The following is a 15,007-nucleotide window of genomic DNA, read 5'->3' on the forward strand; positions in this document are numbered from 1 at the left end:
CATCTGAGCTACCAAATCGAACTCCGCACCTAGCCATCTCCCACTGCTGCTTTGCAGATACCAAATGGAGGCTGTGGAGGACACCACGTTGGAGGCCGCGATTGGGTGGCTTGCAGATACCATCCTTGCAAATCTCCCAGCCGGAGGCAAGCTGGATTCCTGGATCCGCCAAGCTGGCCTTGGCAACGACGTCGAGAAGCTCAAGTCTGAGGTCGAGGCGATGGAGATGGCGGTCTCTGCTGTGCAGGGGAGGGCGGCCAGGAACAAGCCGCTGGGAAAATCTCTCGCTCTCGTCAAGGAGCTGCTCTACGACGCCGACGACGTGGTCGACGAGCTGGACTGCCACCGGCTCCAGCAGGAGCTCCAACCAGGTAATTTTTTGTGATGCATTTCGATTTTAAACCCAGGTATCTGCTGAGTATCTGGTCCAAGTATTTGCTTGCAAATTGCTAAATATCTGGTCCACTTCTTGTGCCGTAGAGACACTGTTGGAAACGGACGGGCATGGGACACAACAAGTTGAGAGATCTGGTGAAAATGCTGATGATGTACAGAGTAGCAGGTTACGGTCAAAGGAATGGATTCACTTTGACATCACGGTGTTTGAAGAAAACGGAGGGCCTGCCAGAGCAAGGTGTAAGTACTGTAAAACAGAGGTTATGTGCACAACCAATAAGGGGACATCCGTATTGCGCAATCATCTCAAGAGCAAAGGTTGTGCCAAGAAACGTGGAGCAACTGAACCTTCTTCAAGGTACCAAAATTATTTAATGCCTTGCACCAAAACATTTTGGGGAGCCTTCTTTTATACATCTGGTTAAGAGCGTATTATTAAGGTTCTCACTGCCAATCCATTATTTGTTTCTTATTGCAGCACCGCCGATGCTACTACAACTCCTACCCCTGTTGTAACTGGCAGCAGAAAAAGGATGCGAACCGGTCAGGAGTCATCACACATCACTGCAGCTAACCCAAACGGCCGGTGGAACAAGGACGCATTTTCTGAAAGGATACAAGAAATCACTAGTCAGCTGCAAGGGAAACACGGGGTTATCACAAGGCTTCTCAAGATACTTCCGTCCGACTCTGTTGGTGCAAATTCAAGTAACTGTCGGACTACAATCTCAGATCCACGCCGAAGAACATCAGGTCTTTTTCAAGGAAAAGTCTATGGGAGAGCTCAAGAGAGGGGATCCATCAAGACTTTGATAAAAGAACACAAATCAACTGCCGGTGTAACTGTTCTGCCTATTGTAGGCATTGGAGGAGTTGGAAAGACGGCTCTCGCTCAGCTTGTGTACAATGATCCAGCTGTGGAAAGTCATTTTGTTCACAAGATATGGATCTGGGTGGCTAAAGACTTTGATGAAATGAGACTAACAAGAGAGATGTTAGATTGTGTCTCCCAAGAAACTTATGATGGTCTATGCAGTTTTACGAAGCTTCAGGAGGTTTTGAAGGGTCATATTAAATCAAAGAGGGTTCTACTTATTTTAGATGATGTCTGGGAAGTCATGGATGACTGCCGGTGGAACAAATTGTTGGCTCTTTTCAAGTGTGATGATGGTGCAAATGGCAATATGATAATTCTTACAACTAGAAAACCGTCTGTTGCCAAAAAGAGAGGTACAATTGAACCAATTAACTTAGATGGTTTCACAAGTGATCATTTCTGGCTATTGTTTAAATCATGTGCATTTGGTGATGAGAATTACGAAGAGCAAGCTAGTCTAAGTGAATTAGGACAGAAAATAGCACAAAAGTTGAAAGGAAACCCATTAGCAGCACAAACTGTTGGAGCACTATTAAGAGATCATCTTACTGTTGATCATTGGAGTAACATTCTGAAGACTGAGGATTGGAAATCCCTACAACAGACTGGTGGTATCATGTCTGCTTTGGAGCTTTCCTATGATGAGCTTCCCTACCATCTACAACAATGCTTCTCATATTGTTCTATATTCCCATACAACTATCAATTTCTTGCCGAGGAGCTAGTCAGCCTCTGGATCTCACAGGGATTTGTGAAGCATGACTATTCAAGTAAGAGTTTGGAGGAGATTGGACAACAGTATCTGTCTGGCTTGGTGAACCTAGGCATGTTTGAGCAGGTTGAAATTATAAGATTATCTGGTCGACCTCTAACTTTTTATGCTATGTGTGGCCTGATGCATGATTTTGCAAGGCTAGTCTCAAGAACTGAGTGCGCAACTTTAGATGGTTTTCAATGCACTGAAGTTTTTCCAGCTATACATCATTTGTCTATAGTGACCAATTCTGTATACCGGATGGATGATCAGACTGGGAACATACCTCGTAATGAAAAGTTTGAATTTTTCTTGCAAAATATAGTCACATCAGTGAGAAAGTTGAGGACATTGGTCTTAATTGGGGAATATGACTCCTTTTTCTTCAAAGCATTCCAAGATGTATTTGGAAAAGCACATAATCTGCGCCAGCTGCATATGTCTGCAACATCTGCTCATTTTAATTCCTTCCTTTGTAGCTTGGTAAATCCTACACGTCTTCGGTATCTAAAACTTCATGATGTTCATACTCTGGAGTGGCCTATACCCAGCTTGGTAAGTCCTACACATCTTCGGTATCTAAAACTTCATGATCTTCATACTCGGGAGGGGCCTATACCCATATTGGTAAATCCTACATGTCTTTGGTATCTAAAATTTCATGATGTTCATACTAAGCAGAAAGCCTTGCCTCACGTTTTGAGCAAGTTTTACCATCTTCAAGTGTTGGATGTTGCTTTTTTAAGTCATTGCATAAGCTTCATCTAGACGATTGCAGAGAATGGAGAATACTTCCATCTCTGGAAATGCTTCAGTTTCTTAAAAGGTTGAAGTTGAGCAACATGCGGAGAGTAAGAGAAGTATTGGTTCCGCCATTGGAGGAGCTGGTTTTAGATGGAATGCCAGATTTACAGAGATGTTTCTGTACTTCTGTGAGGGATATGAAGTCTAGTTTAAGGGTGCTGGAGATCCAGAGTTGCCCTGCACTTGAGGTGTTTGATCTGTTGCAGAAAGGTCATAACTATGAAATTGAGCATACGGCATGGTTGCCTGGTCTGAAGAAACTCATCATGTGTGATTGTCCTCATTTGCAAGTACAGATCGCCCTTCCGCCTTCGGCCATATTTTCTGAACTGTCAATCAGCAGCGTTTCAACAATTATGACAATGGAGGAAACTTCCATGAAAACATTTAAGGTTGGCAAAAATATACGTTTGCGTGTGTGTTCTCATGAGATGATGGCACTGGACGACAACATTTTAGCATTCCATAATCTTAAGGATATCAAATACTGGATATATCATCGTGCACAAAACTAACATCTATTTCATTCAAAGGATTAAGTCAGCTCATCTCTTTAAAGAGTTTGGCAATATGCAGCTGCAGTGAACTTTTCACTTCAGATGATGTGCCAGAACACACCCATCAAGACATGATAACTGCAAATGATGCTGCTCTCCCGGCTCTTGAAAGTCTCAGTATTAGTTATTGTAGAATAACGGGGAAGTGGCTATCTCTGATATTGCAACATTCGCCAACCCTGAAGGATCTAGAGTTATATAACTGCCCACAGCTGAAAGGAAAGATACAGCAAAACCTTCTCCCGGCTTCCGAGGCTTCGTCATCAGGATATCTTTTTTTTTTCGAAAAGGAGGCTAAGCCCCGGCCTCTGCATCGAGTGATGCATACAACCATTTTATTGCGATACGAAATAGTCTGGAGCAGTACAAAAAAGCGAGGTAATTCAAGACACAAAAAAAAGAGTTACATGGCGCTCAGATCGCCGAAAGACCGACTATATCCCACGGATAAGCTAGACTAAAGTCCAATCCTATTAGCATGCCGCCATCTCCCATCAGACACACCCAGTAACCAAAGGCTCCCTGATTTCCACAGGAGTGAGTAAGGACCACGTGCGGATCAAGACAGTAACCCTGAAGATGACCTGCAAAAAGTTAATGTGATGTAATTTGTTAAAAACTAGATCATTTCTGCAGTTCCATATCGCCCATAACATGGCACAAGTACCAATCCGAATTAGTTTGGCATAAAGTACATTAACCCCGTTTAGCCACGTCCCAAATAACATGTGAATGCTAGTAGGTGGAGTAATGTTGAAAGAAATCTGTAAGGAGCGCCGTAATAATTTAGCCATGGGGCAATCGAGAAAGAGGTGTTTAATCGTCTCAAGCGTCTGACAGAAGCTACATCTTTTATTTCCTTTCCATTGTCTTTTAGCCAAGTTATCCTTAGTTAAACAACTCCCTTGTGAACAAACCACATGAAGATTTTTATCTTAAGGGGAACCTTGACCTTCCAAATATGCATAGACTTTGGAATAGGCGACGTATCAATAATATGGTCGTACATCGATTTCACTGAGAAAGTACCATTGGTAGTCAGCCTCCAACGAATACTATCTGGGAAATCAGCCAGGGAGATATCCATCAATCTTCTGACTAGATGTAACCAACTAACCCATCTATTTCCGATTAAGGCTCTACGGAATTGAATGTTAAGAGGAGTGTGTCGTAACACTGCAGCAACGGAAGTCTGTTTTCGTTGTGCAATATTATATAGTTGCGGATATTGTAGAGCCAAAGGAAGCGCGCCTAACCACGTATCTTCCCAAAATCTAGTACTTTCACCATTACCAATGACGAATCTAGTTCTGTTAAAAAAAGCAGCCTTTGTCCTCATTAAACCTTTCCAAAAAGGTGAATCGGCCGGTCTCGCAGTGACTTGGGCTAATGTTTTGTTCTGTAGGTACTTGTTCTTTAGAATTTGTACCCACATCCCTTGCGATTCGACAGACAATCTGAATAGCCACTTGCTAAGCAGACATCTGTTCTTGACCTCTAAATTTTCAATCCCCAAACCTCCCTGATCCTTTGGTCTACAAATAACATCCCCATCTAGCCAGTCTATATTTAGTCTTGACCTCGTCGCTCTGCCAAAAAAATCTAGATCGAAAGAAATCCAACCTTTTCCGCACCCCAGCAGGCACTTGGAAAAAGGATAGTAGGAACATTGGCATACTTGTCAACACAGAGTTAACAAGAACCAATCGTCCTCCATAGGATAATAGCTTGCCCTTCCAGCAGCTTAATTTTTTATCAAAACGATCTTCGATACATCTCCACTCCTTGATGGTCAACTTTCGGTAATGAATTGGGATTCCTAAATATGAGAACGGAAGCGTACCGCCCTGACATCCAAAAAGTTGATAGTACGTTTGCTGTTCTGCTTGTGCATCCCCAAAGCAGAAGAGCTCACTTTTGTGGAAATTTATCTTCAACCCAGATAGCTGTTCAAATAAGCATAATATGAGTTTCAGGTTTCTGGCCTTATTGAGATCATGATCCATGAAAAGGATCGTGTCGTCCGCATACTGTAGGATCGAGACTCCCCCATCAACTAGATGAGGTACAAGCCCTCCCACCAAGTCTTTGTCATTTGCCCTCCTAATCATCAGCGCCAACATATCAGCAACAATGTTAAATAAAATAGGTTACATAGGGTCTCCTTGCCTAAGTCCCTTAAGCGTCTGAAAGAAATGACCGACATCATCATTAACTTTAACACCGACACTTCCTTTTTTTATAAAACAATCTACATGTTTGCGCCAAATTTCACCGAACCCTTTCATGCGTAGAGTTTGTTGTAGGAAAGACCATTTTACTTTGTCATATGCCTTCTCGAAATCTACCTTAAATAAAACTCCATTGAGTTTCTTGGAGTGTAACTCATGAAGGACCTCATGCAGTACGACAACCCCTTCAAGGATATTCCTACCAGGCATAAAAGCTGTCTGCGAAGATTGCATGACCGAATGTGCCATCTTAGTTAGCCTATCCGTTTCCACCTTTGTGAAAATTTTAAAGCTAACATTGAGCAGACAAATGGGACAGAATTGTTCAATTCTGGAAGCACCCTCTTTCTTCGGTAAAAGCGTAATCGTACCGAAATTGAGATGAAAGAGTTGAAGGTGGCCAGAATACAGATCGTTGAACATAGACATAAGATCCGTCTTAATAATATAAAACTCAGTTGGAAACCCGTCTGGACCAGGAGCTTTACCATTTTTCATACCCTCAATTGCCTGAAACACCTCTTTCTCTAGAAATGGTGCGGAGAGACTCTCATTGTCGGCCTGTCCAACTTGAGGAATATCCGCAGTCTGATGCTCGTCCATAGACACAAAGCTATGTCTTGGAGCACCAAACAACCGTTTATAATAATCTGAGACATAAAGTTTTAGGTTCTCATGTCCTACTATGGTCCCCTCATCTTGCTCTAGTTGTACGATTTTCTTTTTCCTATGTTTGCCATTTGCAATCAAGTGGAAAAACTTTGTGTTGTTGTCCCCCTGGACAATTGCCCTGACCTTGGCTCTGACAGCCCATTTCATTTCCTCCTCCCTGAGGAGAACACACACCCTCTGTTCTGCCTCATATTTTAACAACCGTTCATGTTCATCCAACATGTCGGTCTCAGCCTTCCGATCCAAGGCATCTATAAAGTGAAGCAGACGGTCTTGCTCATCTTTATACTGTCCGGACATATTCTTAGCCCATCCTCTCAGGAATTGTCTAAGGTGTCGGATTTTGCGTTGCCAGATGTCAACACTAGATGTCCCATCCGTATGTTTGTTCCATTCTCTAGCAATAATGTCTAAAAAACCCTCACGGGTGAACCAACTAGCCTCAAAGGAGGAAGCATCTTTTTTTCCTTTGTGAGTGGCATTTCCAGAGTCTAACAATAGTGGAGTATGGTCAGATATCGCCCTCTGCATAGCACAAACCGTGACCAAAGGGAACTTCTGCTCCCAGTCAACACTCGTTAATACTCTATCCAATTTTTCAAAAGTCTGGTTATGTAGAGAATTGGCCCAAGTATATTTTCTACCGGAGAGTTCAAGCTCCCGTAGATTCAGACTCTCTATAATCGTGTTAAACATAAAAGGCCATCTAGCATCGAAATTATCATTACTTTTCTCAGCAGCTCTCGTGATGATATTGAAATCCCCACCCACCACAAGTGGTAGATTTTCATCGCAAATTCTAACCAGATCAGCCAAGAAAGCTGGTTTGTGCTCCGCTTGTGCGGCACCATAGACCGCTACTAGAGCCCATTGAAACCCATCTTCCTTGTTCCTAATTCTAAATTTTACCGTGAAGTCACCTAATATAACTTCTCGCAGTTGAAGTGTATTGCATCTAACCCCAAGTAAGATCCCTCCAGACCTTCCTCTTGGAGGAAGACAGTGCCATTCAAAATCCACTCCCCCGGAAAGGGAGTTTAGGAAATGTGATGTGAAGTTGTCCCGCCCCGTCTCCATCAACGCGATGAAGTCAAGACGATGCTGTAACGTTGAATCTGCAAGGAACCTAATTTTAGCCAAGTCTCTCAGACCTCTGCTGTTCCAAAAAAGTCCTTTCATATTTCATCATAAATTTTTTTAGCAGTCCTGAATCTGGCACTCCTGCGAACAACCGAAACTGGATAAACTCTTCGCCTCTTTGGCTTATCCGAAGCATACTCCAGGTCCATATTGTTGGGGAACGTCGCATGGGAAACAAAATTTTTCCTACGCGCACGAAGACCTATCATGGTGATGTCCATCTACGAGAGGGGATGTGTGATCTACGTACCCTTGTAGACCGTACAGCAGAAGCGTTAGTGAACGCGGTTGATGTAGTGGAACGTCTTCACGTCCCTCGATCCGCCCCGCGAACTATCCCGCGAACAGTCCCACGATCTAGTGCCGAACGGACGGCACCTCCGCGTTCAGCACACGTACAGCTCGACGATGATCCCGGCCTTCTTGATCCAGCAAGAGAGACGGAGAGGTAGAAGAGTTCTCCGGCAGCGTGACGGTGCTCCGGAGGTTGGTGATGATCTTGTCTCAGGAGGGCTCCGCCCGAGCTCCGCAGAAACGCGATCTAGAGGTGAAACCGTGGAGATATGTGGTCGGGCTGCCGTGGCAAAGTTGTCTCAAATCAGCCCTAAAACCCCACTATATATAGGAGGGAGGGAGGGAAGGAGGCAGCCTCAAAACCTAAAGGTTTGGCCGAAATTGGAGGTGGAGGAGTCCTACTCCAATCCAATTGGAGTAGGATTCCACCTTCCCACTTGGAAACTCTTTCCACCTTGTGTTTTTTCCTTCTCAAACCTTATGGGCCTTAGTGGGAACTTATTCCAGCCCACTAGGGGCTGGTTTATCTCTTCCCATAGCCCATGAGACCCCTTGGGGCGTGACACCCCTCTCGATGGTCCCCGTCACCCCTCCCGGCACTCCCGGTACACTACCGATGAGCCCGAAACTTTTCCGGTAATGCCCGAAAACTTTCCGGTAACCAAATGAGGTCATCCTATATATCAATCTTCATTTCCGGACCATTCCGGAGACCCTCGTGACGTCCGTGATCTCATCCGGGACTACGAACAACATTCGGTAACCAACCATATAACTCAAATACGCATAAAACAACGTCGAACCTTAAGTGTGCAGACCCTGCGGGTTCGAGAACTATGTAGACATGACCCGAGAGACTCCTCGGTCAATATCCAATAGCGGGACCTGGATGCCCATATTGGATCCTACATATTCTACGAAGATCTTATCGTTTGAACCTCAGTGCCAAGGATTCATATAATCCCGTATGTCATTCCCTTTGTCCTTCGGTATGTTACTTGCCCGAGATTCGATCGTCAGTATCCGTATACCTATTTCAATCTCGTTTACCGGCAAGTCTCTTTACTCATTCCGTAATACAAGATCCCGCAACTTACACTAAGTCACATTGCTTGCAAGGCTTGTGTGTGATGTTGTATTACCGAGTGGGCCCCGAGATACCTCTCCGTCACACGGAGTGACAAATCCCAGTCTCGATCCATACTAACTCAGCGAACACCTTCGGAGATACCTATAGAGCATCTTTATAGTCACCCAGTTACGTTGCGACGTTTGATACGCACAAAGCATTCCTCCGGTGTTAGTGAGTTATATGATCTCATGGTCATAGGAACAAATACTTGACACGCAGAAAACAGTAGCAACAAAATGACACGATCAACATGCTACGTCTATTAGTTTGGGTCTAGTCCATCACATGATTCTCCTAATAATGTGATCCCGTTATCAAGTGACAACACTTGCCTATGGTCAGGAAACCTTGACCATCTTTGATCAACGAGCTAGTCAACTAGAGGCTTACTAGGGACAGTGTTTTGTCTATGTATCCACACATGCACTGTGTTTCCAATCAATACAATTATAGCATGGATAATAAACGATTATCATGAACTAAGAAATATAATAATAACTAATTTATTATTGCCTCTAGGGCATATTTCCAACAATCTCCCACTTGCACTAGAGTCAATAATCTAGTTCACATCACCATGTGATTCCAACGAATCCAACACCCATATAGTTATGGGGTCTGATCACGTCTTGCTCGTGAGAGAGGTTTTTAGTCAACGGTTCTGAAACTTTTAGATTCGTGCGTTCTTTACAAATCTTTATGTCATCTTATAGATGTTGCTACTACGTGCTATTCGAAAATGCTCCAAATATCTACTCTACTATACGAATCTGTTTCACTACTCATAGTTATTCGGATTAGTGTCAAAGCTTGCATCGACGTAACCCTTTACGAGAACTCTTTAACCACCTCCATAATCGAGAAAAATTCCTTAGTCTATTTAGTTACTAAGAATAACTTTGACCGCTGATCAGTGATTCAATCATGGATCACTTTCTGTACCTCTCAACAGACTTTGAGTCAAGGCACACATCAGGTGCGGTACTCAGCATGACATACTTTAGAGTCTACAGCTAAGGCATAGAAGACGACCTTCGTCTATTCTCTTTATTCTGCCGTGGTCGGGTTTTGAGTCTTACTCAAATTCACACCTTACAACGCAACCAAGAACTCCTTCTTTGCTGATCTATTTTGAACTCCTTCAAAAACTTGTCAAGGCATGCATCTTATTGAAACTTTCATTAAGCGCTTTTGATCTATCTCCATAGATCTTTGATGCTCAACGTTCCAGTAGCGCAATCCAGGTATTCCTTTGAAAACTCATTTCAAACAACCTTGTATGCTTTACATAAATTCTACATTACTTCTGATCCACAATATGTCAACCACATATACTTATCAGAAATTCTACAGTGCTCCCACTCACTTCTTTGGAAATACAAGTTTCTCATAAACCTTGTACAAACCCAAAATCTTTGATCATCTCATCAAAGTGTATATTCCAACTCCGAGATGCTTGCACCAGTCCATTGAAGGATCATTGGAGCTTGCATACTTGCTAGTATCTTTAGGATCGACAAAACCTCCTGGTTGTATCACATACAATGTTTGCTCAAGGAAACCGTCGAGGAAACAATGTTTTGACATCCTACGTGCAATATTTCATAAATAATGCAGCAACTACTAACATAATTCTAACAGACTTTTAGCATCGCTACGAGTGAGAAAGTCTCATCATAGTCAACTGTTTGATCTTGTTGGAAACATCTTTGCGACAAGTCGAGCTTTTCTTAATAGTGACTTATCACCATCATCGTCTGTCTTCCTTTTAAAGATCCATCTTTACTCAATAGTCCTATGACCATCAAGTAATTCTTTCAAAGTCTACACTTTGTTTTCATACATGGATCCTCTCTCGGATTTCATGGCTTCCAGCCATTTTTCGGAATCTGTGCCCACCATCGCTTTCTCCATAACTCGTAAGTTCACTGTTGCTCAACAACATGACCTCCAAGACAGGGTTACCGTACCACTCTGTAGTACGCGTGTTGGGAAAACGTCGCATGGGAAACAAAAATTTTCCTACGCGCACGAAGACCTATCATGGTGATGTCCATCTACGAGAGGGGATGAGTGATCTACGTACCCTTGTAGATCGTACAGCAGAAGCGTTAGGGAACGTGGTTGATGTAGTGGAACGTCCTCACGTCCCTCGATCCGCCCCGCGAACAATCCCGCGATCAGTCCCACGATCTAGTACCGAACGGACGGCACCTCCGCGTTCAGCACACGTACAGCTCGACGATGATCTCGGCCTTCTTGATCCAGCAAGAGAGACGGAGAGGTAGAAGAGTTCTCCGGCAGCGTGACGGCGCTCCGGAGGTTGGTGATGATCTTGTCTCAGCAGGGCTCCGCCCGATCTCCGCAGAAACGCGATCTAGAGGAAAAACTATGGAGGTATGTGGTCGGGCAGCCGTGAGAAAGTCGTCTCAAATCTGCCCTAAAAGCCCCATATATATAGGAGGAGGGAGGGGGACCTTGCCTTGGGGTCCAAGGGACCCTCAAGGGGTCGGCCGAGCCAAGGGGGGGAGGACTCCCCCCCCCAAACCGAGTTGGACTTGGTTTGGTGGGAGGAGTCCCCCTCCCTTCCCACTTCCTCCCTCTTTTTTTTTCTTTTCCTTTGATTTCCTTTCCTTGGCGCATAGGCCCCCTTGGGGCTGTCCCACCAGCCCACTAAGGGCTGGTGTGTCTCCCCAAAGCCTATGGGCTCCCCCAGGGTGGGTTGCCCCCCCGGTGAACTCCCGGAACACATTCGTCATTCCCAGTACATTCCCGGTATGCCCGAAAACTTTCCGGTAACCAAATGAGGTCATCCTATATACCAATCTTCATTTCCGGACCATTCCGGAGACCCTCGTGACGTCCGTGATCTCATCCGGGACTCCGAACAACATTCGGTAACCAACCATATAACTCAAATACGCATAAAACAACGTCGAACCTTAAGTGTGCAGACCCTGCGGGTTCGAGAACTATGTAGACATGACCCGAGAGACTCCTCGGTCAATATACAATAGCGGGACCTGGATGCCCATATTGGATCCTACATATTCTACGAAGATCTTATCGTTTGAACCTCAGTGCCAAGGATTCATATAATCCCGTATGTCATTCCCTTTGTCCTTCGGTATGTTACTTGCCCGAGATTCGATCGTCAGTATCCGTATACCTATTTCAATCTCGTTTACCGGCAAGTCTCTTTACTCGTTCCGTAATACAAGATCCCAGTCTCGATCCATACTAACTCAACGAACACCTTCGGAGATACCTGTAGAGCATCTTTATAGTCACCCAGTTACGTTGCGACGTTTGATACACATAAAGCATTCCTCCGGTGTTAGTGAGTTATATGATCTCATGGTCATAGGAACAAATACTTGACACGCAGAAAACAGTAGCAACAAAATGACACGATCAACATGCTACGTCTATTAGTTTGGGTCTAGTCCATACATGATTCTCCTAATAATGTGATCCCGTTATCAAGTGACAACACTTGCCTATGGTCAGGAAACCTTGACCATCTTTGATCAACGAGCTAGTCAACTAGAGGCTTACTAGGGACAGTGTTTTGTGTATGTATCCACACATGCACTGTGTTTCCAATCAATACAATTATAGCATGGATAATAAACGATTATCATGAACTAAGAAATATAATAATAACTAATTTATTATTGCCTCTAGGGCATATTTCCAACACATATAACCATGAATATCTTTGGCCGTATCAGTAAGATGTGAATTACTAATATTGGAATCATCAAACGGTACATGCGACTGTTTAGACTCCTCCTCAGGGATTAAGTTTTGACATAATAAATTCAATCCCCCCATAGTTGATATCTCCGTATCATTCATAGGTCGAACAGCTGCTAAGTTTCGAATAATATTCAAAGCCCTATCAACTTCTAAGTCTAATAAGTCATTGATGGATTTTGAAACTTGTTGGCTAGTCTCACCCAAAGTCACCCCCACTGCCTTCGCATTATCTAGAATCTCTTGCGGAGTAAAATGAAGAATAGAGTGTTCAGTATTAAAAGTCATACCTGTCGAATTATGAACCTCCTTCATTTTGGCCATACGCATCGCCCGTCCAATCTGCAAGTCATCCACATATGGCTGAGACTGAACCCGTTGACTAGAGCGTCTATCCGGACCCATCGGTTTGGGAACGCCTCCAAATGCTATGACATCATCAACTGAGATCGGTCCCGACTCTGGTGCAACGGCAGTAGGTACCTCCGTTCCCGCCATGTGCGTACCCTCCGTATAGACATCCACCGCGTCGTCAGGCTGAGCAGCAAGAAGGGCTGCACCTGCCCCTCCTGCGCTGGCAAGCGTGTCGACAGTAACAACCTGGGCCGCCGCTATAGCATGCTGAGGTACAACAGCAACGCAGCCCTCCCCAACATTACAAACCTCCATGGCCAACTTGGGAGTTGTCTCGACAGTCCGTGCGGTAGCCACCGCACCGCCACAAGCCAGCGCCCCAGCCTCAACATGAGTCGGTTCATGTACTGATACTCCTCCCATACTTGCAACCGAAGATGGCAGTTCAAACGCTGGTACTACACCGCATTGCAGACCTTCATGTGCCGACTCCTCGACTCGAGCAGGGGCAGCTGCATGGCCAATAAAGGCGGCTGCTTTGTCCACAAGCCGCTGTGAACACAAATCGGCAACCTGCGGCTGTCCGTTTGGGTGACCGAGCCCATCAGCAGTGCATACCTCCATAAGTCCATCGTTAGCCGACGTAACAGGTGCACCAGGCACAATAGGAAGCGTAGACGACGTGGCCTTGACGCCTAGCAGATACTCCCCCAACGACAGCGGTTTCAGCGTAGAGTTAGACTGCACACTTCCCTTGGAAATCCTGGAAGTCTTCCCCACAAATCTCGGCAGTCTAGGCGACTCCGCCCGAGAACCAAATTTTGCTGGCGCGGAGGCGGGATCAAAAGCACCAAACCGCAACTCCATGTGCCCAATAGTGTTGTTTGGACCAGTATCATTACCAGGATGAGGCTGGTTTTGCTGTGGAGTAGCAGTGCGTTTATGGAAATCCTTGGAACCTGTGTCCTTTGATCCCTCTGCATTATCTTTGGAACCACTTGCATCATCACCATCAGTCATATGAGTATATTTATCGGAGTCGGGGACATAAAAAAGAGTAGGACTCTCAATCTCCAATTGGAGGGTGTATCTCATCCCTTCAAAGGTCCAAACAACCTCATCTGGAACTAGTTCAATATCTAGTACATTAACCAGCATCCTGGCAACACCTTTGGCTCTAGTATAAACCATATCCACCTCTTCCGTTTTACCAATGAGCGAGCCCAAACTCCATGTCACCTGAAAATCGTTGGTCGCTCTGGATGGAGCTCCTGCAAAGTGCACCCAGATCTGGGGTAGCGGTCTCCCCTTAGGTTCTTCGCCTTTCCAAGCATCAAACTCAAGCACAATACTCGTACTAGCAACCCTGCACATCCCAAACTTAAGCAGGCGGGCTAGATCCTCCTTTGTAGGAAAGACAACCTTGAAGACATTATCCGCTATCAAAACCGGTTCCCACCGGAAGGTTGAAGAGACTAGCTCCTTAAGTTGCTGTACAATCTGCTCCACAGTTAGCACCCCCCTAGTCACTGTGACCGTACCCGTGAAGCCAACATCAGGGGCATGAATGTTTGCAGAAGCCGCCGGTGACTCAAAAAACATCAAGTCTTGACTAGACACTCCATAAATAGTGACGACTGGCATAGGCCCAATCGTAAGAGGACACTTAGCGGCACCATGCGTAGGCTTCGAGCAGTACACGCATAACTCCGCCTTACACTCCGAGACGAAGTGTCCTGCCTCACTGCATCGGTAACACACCATCTTCTCTTTTTTACGTGCCCACTTAGACGGTCTCTCAGGCCCATCTCCCTTAGCACCCACCAAGCTCTGATCAGCCACTGAGCAATCCGTCACTTCCTTGATCGTTTCCATCTGGGTCCCCAAGGAAGAAATAGGGTCAGCAGACTGCTCAGGAGCAGCCATAGGTGGTCGTGGCTTCCTACCATCGCCTCTGCCAATCCAATTTTGCCTAAAGCCTCCTCTCTTCGGATGCGTAGGTCCCGAAGGTCCCAGAACGAACTGCCCCGAAGGTGC

The 15,007-nt window shown here is 45.0% G+C and overlaps 2 pseudogenes; one reads left to right on the plus strand and one right to left on the minus strand.

Moving 5' to 3' along the window:
* Positions 1-4,098, plus strand: LOC123402686 (annotated as a pseudogene).
* An 8,957-nt stretch (positions 4,099-13,055) lies between these two features.
* On the minus strand, positions 13,056-13,990 carry LOC123405910 (annotated as a pseudogene).
* Between the last annotated feature and the right edge of the window lie 1,017 nt (positions 13,991-15,007).

The sequence above is a fragment of the Hordeum vulgare genome, chromosome 6H (genome assembly GCF_904849725.1).
Source record: "Hordeum vulgare subsp. vulgare chromosome 6H, MorexV3_pseudomolecules_assembly, whole genome shotgun sequence".
Lineage (NCBI taxonomy): Eukaryota > Viridiplantae > Streptophyta > Magnoliopsida > Poales > Poaceae > Hordeum > Hordeum vulgare.